Source organism: Heterodontus francisci, chromosome 1, assembly GCF_036365525.1.
Source record: "Heterodontus francisci isolate sHetFra1 chromosome 1, sHetFra1.hap1, whole genome shotgun sequence".
In the NCBI taxonomy this organism is placed as follows: Eukaryota; Metazoa; Chordata; class Chondrichthyes; order Heterodontiformes; family Heterodontidae; genus Heterodontus; species Heterodontus francisci.
In genome coordinates, this window is record NC_090371.1 from 163,698,940 (window position 1) to 163,714,060 (window position 15,121).

The window sequence follows — 15,121 nt, forward strand, 5'->3', positions numbered from 1 at the left end:
AGCTGAGGGAGGGCGGTAGATGGTAATCAGTAGGAGGTTACCTTGCCCATGTTTGACCTGATGCCATGAGACTTCATGGGGTCTGGAGTCGATGTTGAGGACTCCCAGGGCAACTCCCTCCCTACTGTATACCACTGTCCCACCACCTCTAGTGGGTCTGTCCTGTCGGTGGGATAGGACATACCCGGGGATGGTGATGGCAGTCTAGGACATTGTCTGTAAGGTATGATTCCATGAGTATGACTATGTCAGGCTCTTGCTTGACTAGTCTGTGGGACAGCTCTCCCAACTTTGGCACAAGCCCCCAGATGTTAGTAAGGAGGACTTTGCAGGGTCGACAGGGCTGGGTTTGCCGTTGTCGTTTCCAGTGCCTAGGTCGATGCCGGGTGGTCCGTCCGGTTTCATTTCTTTTTATTGGCTTCGTAGCGGGTAGGTACAACTGAGTGGCTTGCTTGGCCATTTCAGAGGGCATGTAAGAGTTCATCACCTTGCTGTGGGTCTGGAGTCACATGTAGGCCAGACCAGGTAAGGACAGCAGATTTCCTTCCCTAAAGGACATTAGTGAACCAGATGGGTTTTTACAACAATCGACAATGGTTTCATGGCCATCATTAGACTAGCTTTTAATTCCAGATTTATTAATTAAATTCAAATTCCACCTTCTGCTGTGGTGGGATTCGAACCCATGTCCCCAGAGAAATACCCTGGGTCTCTGGGTTACTAGTCCAGTGATAACACCACTACCGCCACACTACCAGAAGGATGTGGAGGCATGGAGACGGTACAGAAGAGGTTGACCAGGAAGTTTACCTGGTCTGGAAGGTATTAGCTATGAGGAGAGATTGGATAAACTCGGATTGTTTTCACTGGAACGACGGAGGTGGAGAGGCGACCTGATAGAGGTTTACAAAGTTATCAGTGGCATGGACAGAGTGGATAATCAGAAGCTTTTTCCCAGGGGGAAAGAGTCAGTTACTAGGGGACATAGGTTTAAGGTGCGAGGGGCAAAGTTTAGAGGGGATGTGCGAGACAAGTTTTTTACACAGAGGGTGGTGAGTGCCTGGAACTTGCTGCCGGGGGAGGTGGTGGAAACAGGTACCATAGCGACGTTTAAGAGGCATCTTGACAAATACATGAATAGGATGGGTATAGAGGGATACAGACCCCGCAAGTGCAGAAGGCTTTCGTTTAGACAGGCATCATGATCGGCGCAGGCTTGGAGGGCCGAATGGCCTGTTCCTGTGCTGTACTGTTCTTTATTCTTTGAATGAGATACTTTCTGATCTTATTGAAAAACTTTCAGAATTTTGGTCCCCCTATTCTTATAGCCCCCTTTAATTGACTCCATCCCTATAAATATCACTTGCATGCAATTTTCCCTCTTACCATTTGTGAGTTCTCTGCATTTATTCAAATCTGCATCTGAAGATATGTTAATGAACTGACTTCGGAAAATTGTATGCAAACAACACACTTCCATCTGAGCATGTTTAACACACATTTCTAATCATTCAAGTCTAATGTGTACCAATAATTGAAAAATCTGTGACAATTGCCCTGATGTTACGTTTGCGATACCCTGGGAGTGAAGATGTCCGATTATGGACGGGAAACCCAGAACTAAGTGCAGTGTGACTACCAATGGCTTTTTAACTCAAAGAACAAAGAAACTCACAGCCCAGGAACAGGCCCTTCGGCCCTCCAAGCCTACGCCGATCCAAATCCTCTATCTAAACCTGTCGCCTATTTTCTAAGGGTCTGTATCTCTTTACTTCCTGCCCATTTCATGTATCTGTCTAGATACATCTTAAAAGACGCTATCATGCCCGCGTCTACCACCTCCGCTGGCAACGCGTTCCAGGCACCCACCACCCTCTGCGTAAAGAACTTTCCACGCATATCCCCCCTAAACTTTTCCCCTTTCACTTTGAACTCGTATCCCCTAGTAATTGAATCTCCCACTCTGGGAAAAAGCTTCTTGCTATCCACCCTGTCTATACCTCTCATGATTTTGTACACCTCAATCAGGTCCCCCCTCAACCTCCGTCTTTCTAATGAAAATAATCCTAATCTACTCAACCTCTCTTCATAGCTAGCGCCCTCCATACCAGGCAACATCCTGGTGAACCTCCTCTGCACCCTCTCCAAAGCATCCACATCCTTTTGGTAATGTGGCGACCAGAACTGCACGCAGTATTCCAAATGTGGTCGAACCAAAGTCCTATACAACTGTAACATGACCTGCCAACTCTTGTACTCAATACCCCGTCCGATGAACGAAAGCATGCCGTTTGCCTTCTTGACCACTCTATTGACCTGCGTTGCCACCTTCAGGGAACAATGGACCTGAACACCCAAATCTCTTGGACATCAATTTTCCCCAGGACTTTTCCATTTACTGTATAGTTAACTCTTGAATTAGATCTTCCAAAATGCATCACCTCGCATTTGCCCTGATTGAACTCCATCTGCCATTTCTCTGCCCAACTCTCCAGTCTATCTATATTCTGCTGTATTCTCTGACAGTCCCCTTCACTATCTGCTACTCCACCAATCTTAGTGTCGTCTGCAAACTTGCTAATCAGACCACCTATACTTTCCTCCAAATCATTTATGTATATCACAAACAACAGTGGTCCCAGCACGGATCCCTGTGGAACACCACTGGTCACACGTCTCCATTTTGAGAAACTCCCTTCCACTGCTACTCTCTGTCTCCTGTTGCCCAGCCAGTTCTTTATCCATCTAGCGAGTACACCTTGGACACCATGCGCCTTCACTTTCTCCATCAGCCTACCATGGGGAACCTTATCAAACGCCTTACTGAAGTCCATGTATACGACATCTACAGCCCTTCCCTCATTAACCAACTTTGTCACCTCCTCAAAGAATTCTATTAAGTTGGTAAGACATGACCTTCCCTGCACAAAACCATGTTGCCTATCACTGATAAGCCCATTTTCTTCCAAATGGGAATAGATCCTATCCCTCAGTATCTTCTCCAGAAGCTTCCCTACCACTGACGTCAGGCTCACCGGTCTATAATTACCTGGATTATCCCTGCTACCCTTCTTAAGCAAGGGGACAACATTAGCAATTCTACAGTCCTCCGGGACCTCACCCGTGTTTAAGGAAGTTGCAAAGATATCTGTTAAGGCCCCAACTATTTCCTCTCTCGCTTCCCACAGTAACCTGGGATAGATCCCATCCGGACCTGGGGACTTGTCCACCTTAATGCCTTTTAGAATACCCAACACTTCCTCCCTCCTTATGCCGACTTTACCTAGAGTAATCAAACATCTGTCCCTAACCTCAACATCCGTCATGTCCCTCTCCTCAGTGAATACCGATGCAAAGTACTCATTTAGAATCTCACCCATTTTCTCTGACTCCACGCATAACTTTCCTCCTTTGTCCTTGAGTGGGCCAATCCTTTCTCTAGTTACCCTCTTGCTCCTTATATATGAGTAAAAGGCTTTGGGATTTTCCTTAACCCTGTTTGCTAAAGATATTTCATGACCCCTTTTAGCCCTCTTAATTCCTCGTTTCAGATTGCGCCTACAATCCCGATATTCTTTCAAAGCTTCATCTTTCTTCAGCCGCCGAGACCTTATGTATGCTTCCTTTTTCCTCTTAGCTAGTCTCACAATTTCACCTGTCATCCATGGTTCCCTAATCTTGCCATTTCTACCCCTCATTTTCACAGGAACATGTCTCTCCTGCACGCTAATCAACCTCTCTTTAAAAGCCTCCCACATATCAAATGTGGATTTACCTTCAAACAGCTGCTCCCAATCTACATTCCCCAGCTCCTGCCGAATTTTGGTATAGTTGGCCTTCCCCCAATTTAGCACTCTTCCTTTAGGACCACTCTCGTCTTTGTCCATGAGTATTCTAAAACTTACGGAATTGTGATCACTATTCCCAAAGTAGTCCCCTACTGAAACGTCAACCACCTGGCCCGGCTCATTCCCCAACACCAGGTCCAGTTTGGCCCCTTCCCGAGTTGGACTATTTACATACTGCTCTAGAAAACCCTCCTGGTTGCTCCCTACAAATTCTGCTCCGTCTAGACCTCTAACACTAAGTGAATCCCAGTCAATGTTGGGAAAATTAAAATCTCCTATCACCACCACCCTGTTGCTCCTACAGCTTTCCATAATCTGTTTACATATTTGTACCTCTATCTCACACTTGCTGTAGGGAGGCCTGTAGTACAGCCCCAACATTGTTACCGCACCCTTCCTATTTCTGAGTTCTGCCCATATTGCCTCACAGCTCGAGTCCTCCATAGTGCCTTCCTTCAGCACAGCTGTGATATCCTCTTTGACCAGTAATGCAACTCCTCCACCCCTTTTACCTCCCTCTCTATCCCGCCTGAAGCATCGGTATCCTGGGATATTTAGTTGCCAATCATGCCCTTCCCTTAACCAAGTCTCAGTAATAGCAATAACATCATACTCCCAGGTACTAATCCAAGCCCGAAGTTCATCTGCCTTACCTACTACACTTCTTGCATTAAAACAAATACACCTCAGACCACCAGTCCCTTTGCTTTCATCATCTGTTCCCTGCCTACTCTTTCCCTTAGTCACGCTAACTTCATTATCTAGTTCCTTACAGGCTTTAGTTACTACATCCTTACTCTCCACTGACCTCATTTGGTTCCCATCCCCCTGCCACATTAGTTTAAACCCTCCCCAACAGCGTTAGCAAAAGCACCCCCAAGGACATTGGTTCCAGTCCGGCCCAGGTGTAGACCATCCAATTTGTAATAGTCCCACCTCCCCCAGAACCGGTCCCAATGTCCCAGAAATCTGAACCCCTCCCTCCTGCACCATCTCTCAAGCCACGCATTCATCCTGACTATTCTTTCATTTCTACTCTGACTATCACGTGGCACTGGTAGCAATCCTGAGATTACTACCTCTGAGGTCCTACTTTTTAACTTGGCTCCTAACTCCCTAAATTCTGCTTGTCGGACCTCATCCCGTTTTTTACCTATATCATTGGTGCCTATGTGCACAACGACAACTGGCTGTTCACCCTCCCCCTTCAGAATGTTCTGCAGCCGATCTGAGACATCCCTGACCCGTGCACCTGGGAGGCAACATACCAATCGGGAGTCTCGTTTTCGACCACAGAACCGCCTATCTACTCCCCTTACAATCGAATCCCCTATGACTATAGCCCTTCGACTCTTTTTCCCGCCCTTCTGAACAGCAGAGCCAGCCACGGTGCCATGAACCTGGCTACTGCTGCCTTCCCCTGGTGAGCCATCTCCCTCAACAGTATCCAAAACGGTATACCTGTTGTGGAGGGAGATGACTGCAGGGGACACCTGCGCTGCCTTCCTGCTCTTTCTCTGCCTTTTGGTCACCCATTCCCTTTCTCCCTCAGCAATCCTAATCTGTGGTGTGACCAATTCGCTAAACGTGCTATCCACGACCTCCTCAGCATCGCGGATGTTCCAAAGTGAGTCCATCCGCAGCTCCAGAGCCGTCATGCGGTCTAACAAGAGCTGCAGCTAGACACACTTCCTGCACGTGAAGGAGTCAGGGACATCAGCCGTGTCCCTGAACTCCCACATTGAGCAAGAGGAGCATGTCACGGGTCTGAGATCTCCTGCCATTTTTAATCTTAAGCTTAAACTTAGTGAAATGAAAAAGGAACTTAAAGTTTTTAACCAATCACACGATAAAACAAAAAAGAGAAATAGAAAAAGCCTTACCTTATCTACACACCACCGAGTCCTTTTTTTTTGGTTAGAGGAGGAGGGCGGGTGGGAGACACTACAGGTGTAGTGTCTCGGGTTCAGAAACGGCCCAAATATATAGGGTTTTACTTACCCAGCAGCCCCCTGGTCTCCGCCGAACACAAAAGGAAATTAAGTTTACTTTAAACTGACCTTCCCAGCTGCTCACTCGCTCGCACTCTCTGCTCCCGAAAAAGCTGCTGCAATGAAAGGCAGGTTATTTTAAACGGCCCAAATATATAGGGTTTTACTTACCCAGCAGCCCCCTGGTCTCCGCCGAAAACAAAAGGAAATTAAGTTTACTTTAAACTGACCTTCCCAGCTGCTCACTCGCTCGCACTCTCTGCTCCCGAAAAAGCTGCTGCAATGAGAGCCACCTTATTTTTATTTTACTTCGAGGTTTCCAGTCCAAGCAGCGACAGTGGTTGTGATGTGGACCTGCATGACGCAATCTCAATTCCAGTATTTAGAGGGTCACTACAAACATGCAAGTTGAAGGAGTTGGAGTTGGCTGCACCCATTTCACTGATGCCTCCCTGGATCTGCTTCTGGGGGCTGTGAAAAGTAGGAGAGAGATATTCTTCCATAGCATTGGAAAGCTGCAGCATAGATCAAGAAGGCATGGTTAGAGGTAGTGGAGGAGATTAACACCAGGTGCCGTAATGCCACAATCCTAGATTCAGTGCAGAAGGTGGTTTGACGACCCAAGCAGGTGAAGAAAGGTGAGTACAATAGTACTTCTTCACCACTTTCCTGTCTTGTCCATGCTTGGGCGTTGAGCAATAAATGGCCTTCGAACTTGCTTGATGATAAATTCAAAGACAGGAATGATGGTGATTATGGGTTGCGAGGGGGTGGGAGGGGTGGTTGGGGGCAGGGGGGTGGTGTTGTTTGAGGGGTGTTTGGTTGCAGGGCTGCTTTGTGTCAGTGGCATGAGGGTGACACGGGGGTGAGTGGCCATTGCATTTTCTGGTGACATGGATCCATTGCTGCAACCTAAGTGAACATTGCTTAAGAGCATAAGAGATAGGAGCAGGGATAGGCCATTCGGTGCCTCGAGCCTGCTCCGCCATTCGATAAGATCATGGCAATCATAAGGGCATCCTTGGCATTATGGACAGCAATCTGAGAAGCTGGGGATGCATCTCCCTCATCACACTTCTTCCCTTCTGAATCATCTGAGGAGAATCTGAGTTTTCACCTTTTTCCTCCTGCAGGTCCAAGCCTCACTGTTGTGCAGAGCACAGCAAACCATCACCATTCTGGAGATCCTGGCTGGTGCATATTGAACGGCACCTCCAGATCTAACAAGACACCTGAACTGCATCTTCAGAATGCTGATGGGCTGTTCAATCACATATCTGGTGGTGATATGGCATTCATTGTGGTGCTGTGGGAATTCATTGGTCAGGTTTGTGACAGGTGTCCTGAGTCATATTTGCAGTTGGTATCCCTTGTCACCTAGCCTCCACTCTTTAAGTCTGTTTCCAGGTTCAAAGAAATTGAGAAGCTTGGACAGCCACAGCACAAAAGCATCATGGCAGCTGCCCGGGAATTTTGCACACACTTTTTGTGATTCCACACCAGCTGTACACTGATGGAGTGGAAGTTCTTGCAGTATTAGAAATACTCCTGGCTGTTCTGGGGATGCTTGGATTACAATATATGTGCAGTCAATTATGGCCTGTACCTATGGGAATCCACCCACAGCTGAAAAGCTGAGCACCCGCTCATTCTGACTGGCATCAATGCAGCCAACATTAACATAATTGGTAGCCCTGGCAAAAACAAACATCAGTCACCAGTTTTATGCATTAGTGGGTGCGCACTGGGATATCCTACATATGTCTGCGGCAGTGTTCTGGAAGCATCCGGGGGTAAAAGGGTTGAGGGCGGTGGTGACTTTGACAGCCACTGGTAACACACGTCCATGAGGCAGCAAGTCTGCTCGGAGGCTGCAGAAGTCTGACATCACCTGATGTGATATCCTAAGCTCCCTGACACATGGACATTCAGACATGTCAAGGAAACATGCCGGTAGACCCTGTGGGCTATACCTCTCTGCTGATCCCCTCTCTGCTGGACTTCTATCTAGTATGCAGCTACAGGTCTGTGACAACAGGCTGCTGGTGCTGTTGTTGGTCATCAATCTAAGACAGCACAGGTGGCATCCATCATGATGTGACAGAACAAACTTCCAAAGTGTAGAAAGTTACTTCCAAAGTGTAGAAGGTAACTTCTCAGCAAAAGTGCTGTGAACAAACTCTTTCCCACTAACAGGTAAGAAAGTTGCTGTGGCTACTGAGTACTTATCAGCATGTATCCCTGAGATTGATTCAGCCACCTCAATCGCCGCAGTGCTTTCACTGGTGAGTTTCAGGAAGCCTGAGAAACCCATGGACCCAACTTTAAAGTCAAAAATGAGTTGAAATATTGCCCTAATTGAACAATTCTTCTTTGGCCTCCTTATCTCGAGAGACAATGGGTAAGCGCCTGGAGGTGGTCAGTGGTGTGTGGAGCAGCGCCTGGAGTGGCTATAAAGGCCAATTCTAGAGTGACAGGCTCTTCCACAGGTGCTGCAGAAAAATTTGTTTGTCGGGGCTGTTACACAGTTGGCTCTCCCCTTGCGCCTCTGTCTTTTTTCCTGACAACTGCTAAGTCTCTTCAATTCGCCACACTTTAGCCCCGCCTTTATGGCTGCCTGCCAGCTCTGGCAATTAACATATAGTAATCGAAAACCTGCGTCTCCCGAGGGGGTTGCATGCACACAGCCTATCGCTCTGGACAGAAACCAAGAAGTCAGAGCTGGCTTTCTGATATGCTGTCAATTTCACCGGTTTTAACTGCCCATCTACTCCCAAACCAGATTAAAATTTAGCGCAATGACTCTTTCAGATGTAGCTTCTGAGAAATTCAAAACGAAATTTCCTCTTTAAGGTATAAAAATTAAAAAAACGTTCTAGAAATACTTTTGGAAAGCGGAATATGAAATGCAAAGTAAATATCTTTTTTTCTTTTTGAAAACCACCAACTTGTGTGTTGCACGTGGGGAAACCAAGACACTATCATTATGCAAATTATAAAGGTCTATCACTTTGCTAAAGTAATATAGCAATTTTCTGCTATTTGGAGAGGGAGAAAAGCCATGTGTCATTTTCATCACAGTGATATCCAACAGAATGCTGATACATTTTGCTCTGGCTGCCACTTGGGTTCTCAGGATCCAGAGAACAGTTAGGGGCTAAACACTGACTAGGGTTGGATGGCACTGATCCTATTGGGTTATTTTGTTCTAAGAGGGAAACTCCTCAGACACCTGTTGGCAGTATCTTTTACAGAGGATGTGCTGATGCTAAAGGATTCCCTCTACTGGCTGTTCTGTCACATTATTTCATGGTTTTTAAATCAGTAAAGCTACAGGATAAGATAATGGAACAAGATCCTTCTGCCAAGGTGAGTGCTACATACCACTCTCATTTTTGGGGATTGCATGGGGCTACTCAGGAGGCTGTGTGACATGGGGGAGGGAGGCACCACAAAGGCTCTGGTAAAGGGGTTAGGCATCAAAACATCCTGCCAGATGCATGGCTGCACCTTGGCCATAGGAGACCTTCTTTCACAGCTGATGTGGGGATGAGCCACAGAGGAAAGCCCTGTAGGGGATGAGGAGCTGTCATTAGCATACCTGTCCTGTAGCTCTTCCTGTGAAGTTTGACTATCTCCCTCTTTCCACTTGCAGGACAAATGGGTCCATAATAACAGGGAGACCTCGCAGACTGGCGGAGGAATTGCAGACATATGGTCTCACTCAGCACCTGAGAATGAAGCACTGGAGTTGGCAGGGACCCAGGACGGCCGCTCAGTAGTGGATGATGAGACTGGAGTCTCCACACATGAGACTGATGATTGTCTTCAATCGAAATCCAACAGACTTCTGGAAATCCACATCATCCATGGTTATCATGACAAGATCTACAATTCCTAACCCACGCTGTTTGTGTTCTCTCATGTAGGTCAGTGTCCACAGGAGACTCCAGCAGAAGGGGGACAGCCATCACCCTCTGAGGAGGAGCAGTCAGACAATGCACCATCACATGACTCTCCTGCACCTTCCACTAGCGCAGATAGTTTCACCTTGGTGGGTTTATGTTCGGCTTTAGAATCAGGGTCACAAGCTGGTGAGAACTCTGCGCGCACACACCCAAGCAGCTGGCTGAGACTGAGACAGCCGAGGCCTCTGACAGTCAGAGGACTGTGGATGGCCAGGCCCATGCTGAGCCCCCGGCTGAAGACTGGCCTCTGGTGTCAACAGCACAGGGCATTCTGGAGTTGCAGGGAGAGGTAAGGCAACATCTGGTGGAGATGCCGGAGGCCATGCGCAGCCATGAGCAGACAATGGAGGAGTCCATCCATGCCATGAGTGCTGCCATGGCTCAAGCATGTGAGCGCATGGCTTCCTCCATCGAGAGGTTAGCAACCCTCATGGGCAGCCAAATTCCGCAGATGTGCCCTGACCTGCATACCATTGCATTGGCCATAAGCTCGACACAACAGTGGCAAGGCGAGAGAAGGACGGGGCTCCTGGAGTCTTCTCCAGCTCCTCATCCTTCTCTAGTCAGCAGGGAGGTTCAAGTGAGCCTTGAAAGGCAGAAGCAGAGGCTGACCTCCATAGCTGGGCACTCCCCTCAGGGCACTGTGATTGTGGACAGCAGCTTCTCAGCCCCTCTGCCAGTCAACCCAGCTCCAGTAGCTGCAACACCTGATGAGAGTCCTGCACCTATGCAGGAAACCCTCAGGTAGCCGGGGCGTTCCAGGCATCAGGTAGTCAGAGGATGCCCTCTGAAATTATCACATGTCAAAGGGCAACCTGATCAGCAGCCTGCCTCCAGCCTAGCTGCTATTGCAGTGGTGGGAAGGAGTGACCTGTAAACTTTGTTCAGTTTGGGGCGGGGGAAAGGTCATATTTGAAAGGTAAATGTTTTGTAGGTGGAAAGGGGAGAAGTGTAATTTTCTTGTTATGGGGGGTGGGACCCCTCCTCCTGTTCTAGGATGTTTACACTGGTTGTGGCTTCATTTATCCTGCAGCAGACAGTGCAGATTTAATGACATGGCAAATGGTGCATCACAACCATTGCATACATGCATCAACATCACTCATTCTGCATTGGCTTTCGCATGACACATCCAAGCACATAAACAATACCAGTCTTCATCTTGGCACTAAATCATTTAGTGAATGGCACCAAGGCTGCTCCCGCATTCCACTGCATTCCTTGCGTACCCTCTGCCTTAAAGACATGGAGCCATGGAAGAAAACAACGGAGCTGCTTCACAGGACCACTTACCTTGCAGATCTCACCAAATCATTGATGAACTTGCGGCACTGCACTCATGCTCTGCATGTCACCCCGTAGTTCGAGACTTCCTCTGCTACCTCCATCCACGACACGTTGGTGCGGTGGGAGGGTCTTCTGACTCCATCTGCCTGGAAGAGAAACTGCAGGGAGACATCAGTGAACAGTGGGGCTGGTCTCTGCCTACTGGCTGGCATCTGACTCACTTTGGCTGCAGGTAAAATAAATGATGTGAACTTGGTGGTGACGTTCACAAAATAAGGAAGGCAAAAACATTTTGAATTAAGTTAAAGCTTCAGTTTAGGTTAATCTGAAAATACTTACATGAAAGGAAGGCTGCTGATCCTTGAGGCTGCAAGCACTGAATGTTTTATATCTATGGCGATCATATTGCTTGGGGAGTGATGGCGGGTTCCACCAATGAAAGGCCAGCCCCACCGCATAATCCCATGTGTCCCCCGTGTCCGTCACTGCACAGTCAATTTACATATAAAATCCCGTGTGAAATGGGAAATGTGACAGAAGTGGATGTTATGCCAATTTCCGGTCCCGCTGTTGGGAATGCTGTGGCACTCATAAAATTCCCTGCATGAAGTGATCAGAGATGGCCTTATCTGTGATTGCTACAACGAGAGTAGCAAAATCATGTGAGGTTGTTGCCGTGAATATGGGTTGGGGAGTTTACTTGGAGGGAGAGATTTAGCGAGGATAAGAGGGCAGTGAACACAGAGGAGAGGAAACATGATGAGTTAAGATTAGATTAGAGATACAGCACTGAAACAGGCCCTTCGGCCCACCGAGTCTGTGCCGACCATCAACCACCCATTTATACTAATCCTACACTAATCCCATATTCCGACCAAACATCCCCACCTGTCTCTATATTTCCCTACCACCTACCTATACTAGTGACAATTTATAATGGCCAATTTACCTACCAACCTGCAAGTCTTTTGGCTTGTGGGAGGAAACCGGAGCACCCGGAGAAAACCCACGCAGACACAGGGAGAACTTGCAAACTCCACACAGGCAGTACCCAGAATCGAACCCGGGTCCCTGCAGCTGTGAGGCTGCAGTGCTAACCACTGCGCCACTGTGCCGCCCATGTGATGTAGGTTGAAATCACTGAGGATGCGACGTACTTTGGTGCAGATGCTAAGGGAGGAAAGCAGTGAAGGTAACACAGTGAGAAAATTTTCATTGTACTTGGGAGGGCAATAGATGATTTTGAAAGAGATATGAGATTGGTGGAACAAGGTGAGATGCTCAAAGGAGGGGAAAATGCCAGAGGAGTAGCGAGTCAGACAAAGGTGTGACCTGGTAATAAGCGCCACACCACCACCGTGATGGTCTTGGCGGGCATTTGGTGGAAGCCCTGCAGGGAGGTTTCATTTAGGGGTGTCATCACCCCTCAGCTAGGATCCCATTAAGGCCATAATGTCAATGCAATCATCCACAATATTTTCATGGATGGCAAGGGCATTGTTCACAACTGAATGGCCATTCTGGAGAGAGATGCATAGAGGGGTAGTGACAGCTGATCCACTGGTAGACTCCACAGGCTCAGCAGTGGGCGGGGTGAATTGGACTGGAAAAGATTGGCAAGATTAACCCCCAACAAGCGACTGGGCAGGAAGGTCAATTAAACCCAGTCAACGGATGGCACAGTGGTGCAGTGGCTAGCACCGCAGTCTCACAGCTCCAGCGACCCGGGTTCGTTTCTGGGTACTGCCTGTGCGGAGTTTGCAAGTTCTCCCCGTGACCGCATGGGTTTCTTCCGGGTGCTTCGGTTTCCTCCCACATGCCAAAGACTTGCGGGTTGATAGGTAAATTGGCCATTGTAAAAATTGCCCCTAATGTAAGTTTGCAGCCATGTTTCAGTAATGGCCACCATGTCATACCCTCTAACCTGTATCTGAGCCTCGAATTCACTCAATTTATTTCTTATCCTCCATGCGTTAGTATATAAACTCTTATTTAGACAAGAGACCCTCACCTGTCCTTCAGCCCTGATGATGCCTTTCTCATCGTTTAACTTAACATATTTCCTGTTTGTCACTCCTGCTGGATCTATCTTAGTTATTTAGTATTCCCTTAACTGGAGTATCTATGTAATTTTTTATGACCTGAACTCCGTTCTTATCCCCACCACCGAACATCAAGCTACTGTCCACAGAACTGTCACTGATCTCATCTCCTCTGGAGATCTTCCCTCTACAGCATCCAATCTCATTGTCTCGCAACCCCTGACAGCCCGCTTCTATCTCCTTCCCAAAATCCACAAACAGACCCATTGTTTCAGCCTGTTCCTGCCCTACTGAACTTATTTCTTCCTATCTTGACTCTATCTTTTCTCCCCTGGTCTAGTCTCTTTCCACCTACATCCATGACTCTTCTGACTCCCTACGTCATTTTGACAATTTCCAGTTTCCTGGCCCGAAGCGCCTCCTCTTCACTATGGACGTCCAATCTCTCTACACCTCCATCCCCCACCAGGAAGGTTTGAGGGGTCTCCGCTTCTTCCTTGAGCAGAGGCCCAACCAGTCCCCATCCACCACCACTCTCCTCCGCCTGGCTGAACTTGTTCTCACATTGAACAACTTCTCCTTAAACCCCACTCACTTCTTTCAAGTAAAAGGTGTTGCTATGGGTACCCGCATGGGTCCTAGTTATGCCTGTCTTTTTGTGGGATATGTTGAACATTTCTTGTTTCAGTCCTACTCAGGCCCGTTCCCCCAACTCTTTTTCCGGTACATTGATGACTGTATCAGTGTTGTTTCCTGCTCCCGCCCGGAACTAGAAAACTTTATCAATTTTGCTTCTAATTTCCACCCTTCTCTCACCTTCAAATGGTCCATCTCCGACACTTCCCTTCCCTTCCTCGACTTCTCTATCTCCATCTCCAGGGATAGGCTGTCTACTAATATTCATTATAAGCCCACCAACCCCCACAGCTACATCGACTACATTTCTTCACACCCTGCCTCCTGTAAGGACTCCATTACATTCTCCCAGTTTCTCCGTCTCTGACGCATCTGCTCTGATGATGCTATCTTCCACGACAGTGCTTCTGATATGTCTTCCTTTTTCCTCAACCGAGGGTTCCCCCCCAATGTGGTTGACACGGCCCTCAACTGTGTCCGGCCCATTTCCCGCACCTCTACCCTCACCCCTTCCCCTCCCTCCCAGTACCGCGACAGGGTTCCCCTTGTCCTCACTTTTCACCCCACCAGCCAAAGGATCATCCTCCACTACTTCCGCCACATCCAGCATGATGCCACTACCGAACGCATCATCCCCTCCCTTCCCCATCAGCATTCTGAAGGGATTGGTCGATCCACGACACCCTCGTCCACGCCTCCATTACCCCCACCACCTCGTCCCTTTCCCACGGCACCTTCCCCTGCAATTGCAGGAGGTGTAATACCTGTCCTTTTACCTCCTCTCTCCTCACTATCCAAGGCCTAAACACTCCTTTCAGGTGAAGCAGCGATTTACTTGTACTTCTTTCAATTTAGTATACTGTATTCGCTGCTCACAGTGTGGTCTCCCCTACATTGGAAAGACCAAATGCAGATTGGGTGACCGCTTTGCGGAACACCTCTGCTCAGTCCGTAAGCATGACCCCGAGCTTCCGGTTGCTGGCCATTTCAACACCCGCCCCCCACTCTCATGTTCACATCTCTGTCCAGGGATTGCTGCAGTGTTCCAGCGAACATCTATGCAAGCTCGAGGAACAGCATCTCATTTACCGATTAGGCACGCTACAGCCTGCCGGACTGAACATTGAATTCAATAATTTGAGAGCATGATGGGCTCCCCCTTTTTATGTTTAGTTATTTTTTTCTTTTTTATTTGGTTATTTTATTTTAGGTTTTTTAGTGTGTTTGGTTTGTTTCTACTGTGCCTACCCACTGTTTCTGTTTTTTAAATTTTTTTTTATGTTTGTGCTTGGAGTGCTCTGTGCTTTACTGTCTATTCACACCCTCTCTGTACTAACGCTTTGTCTTTT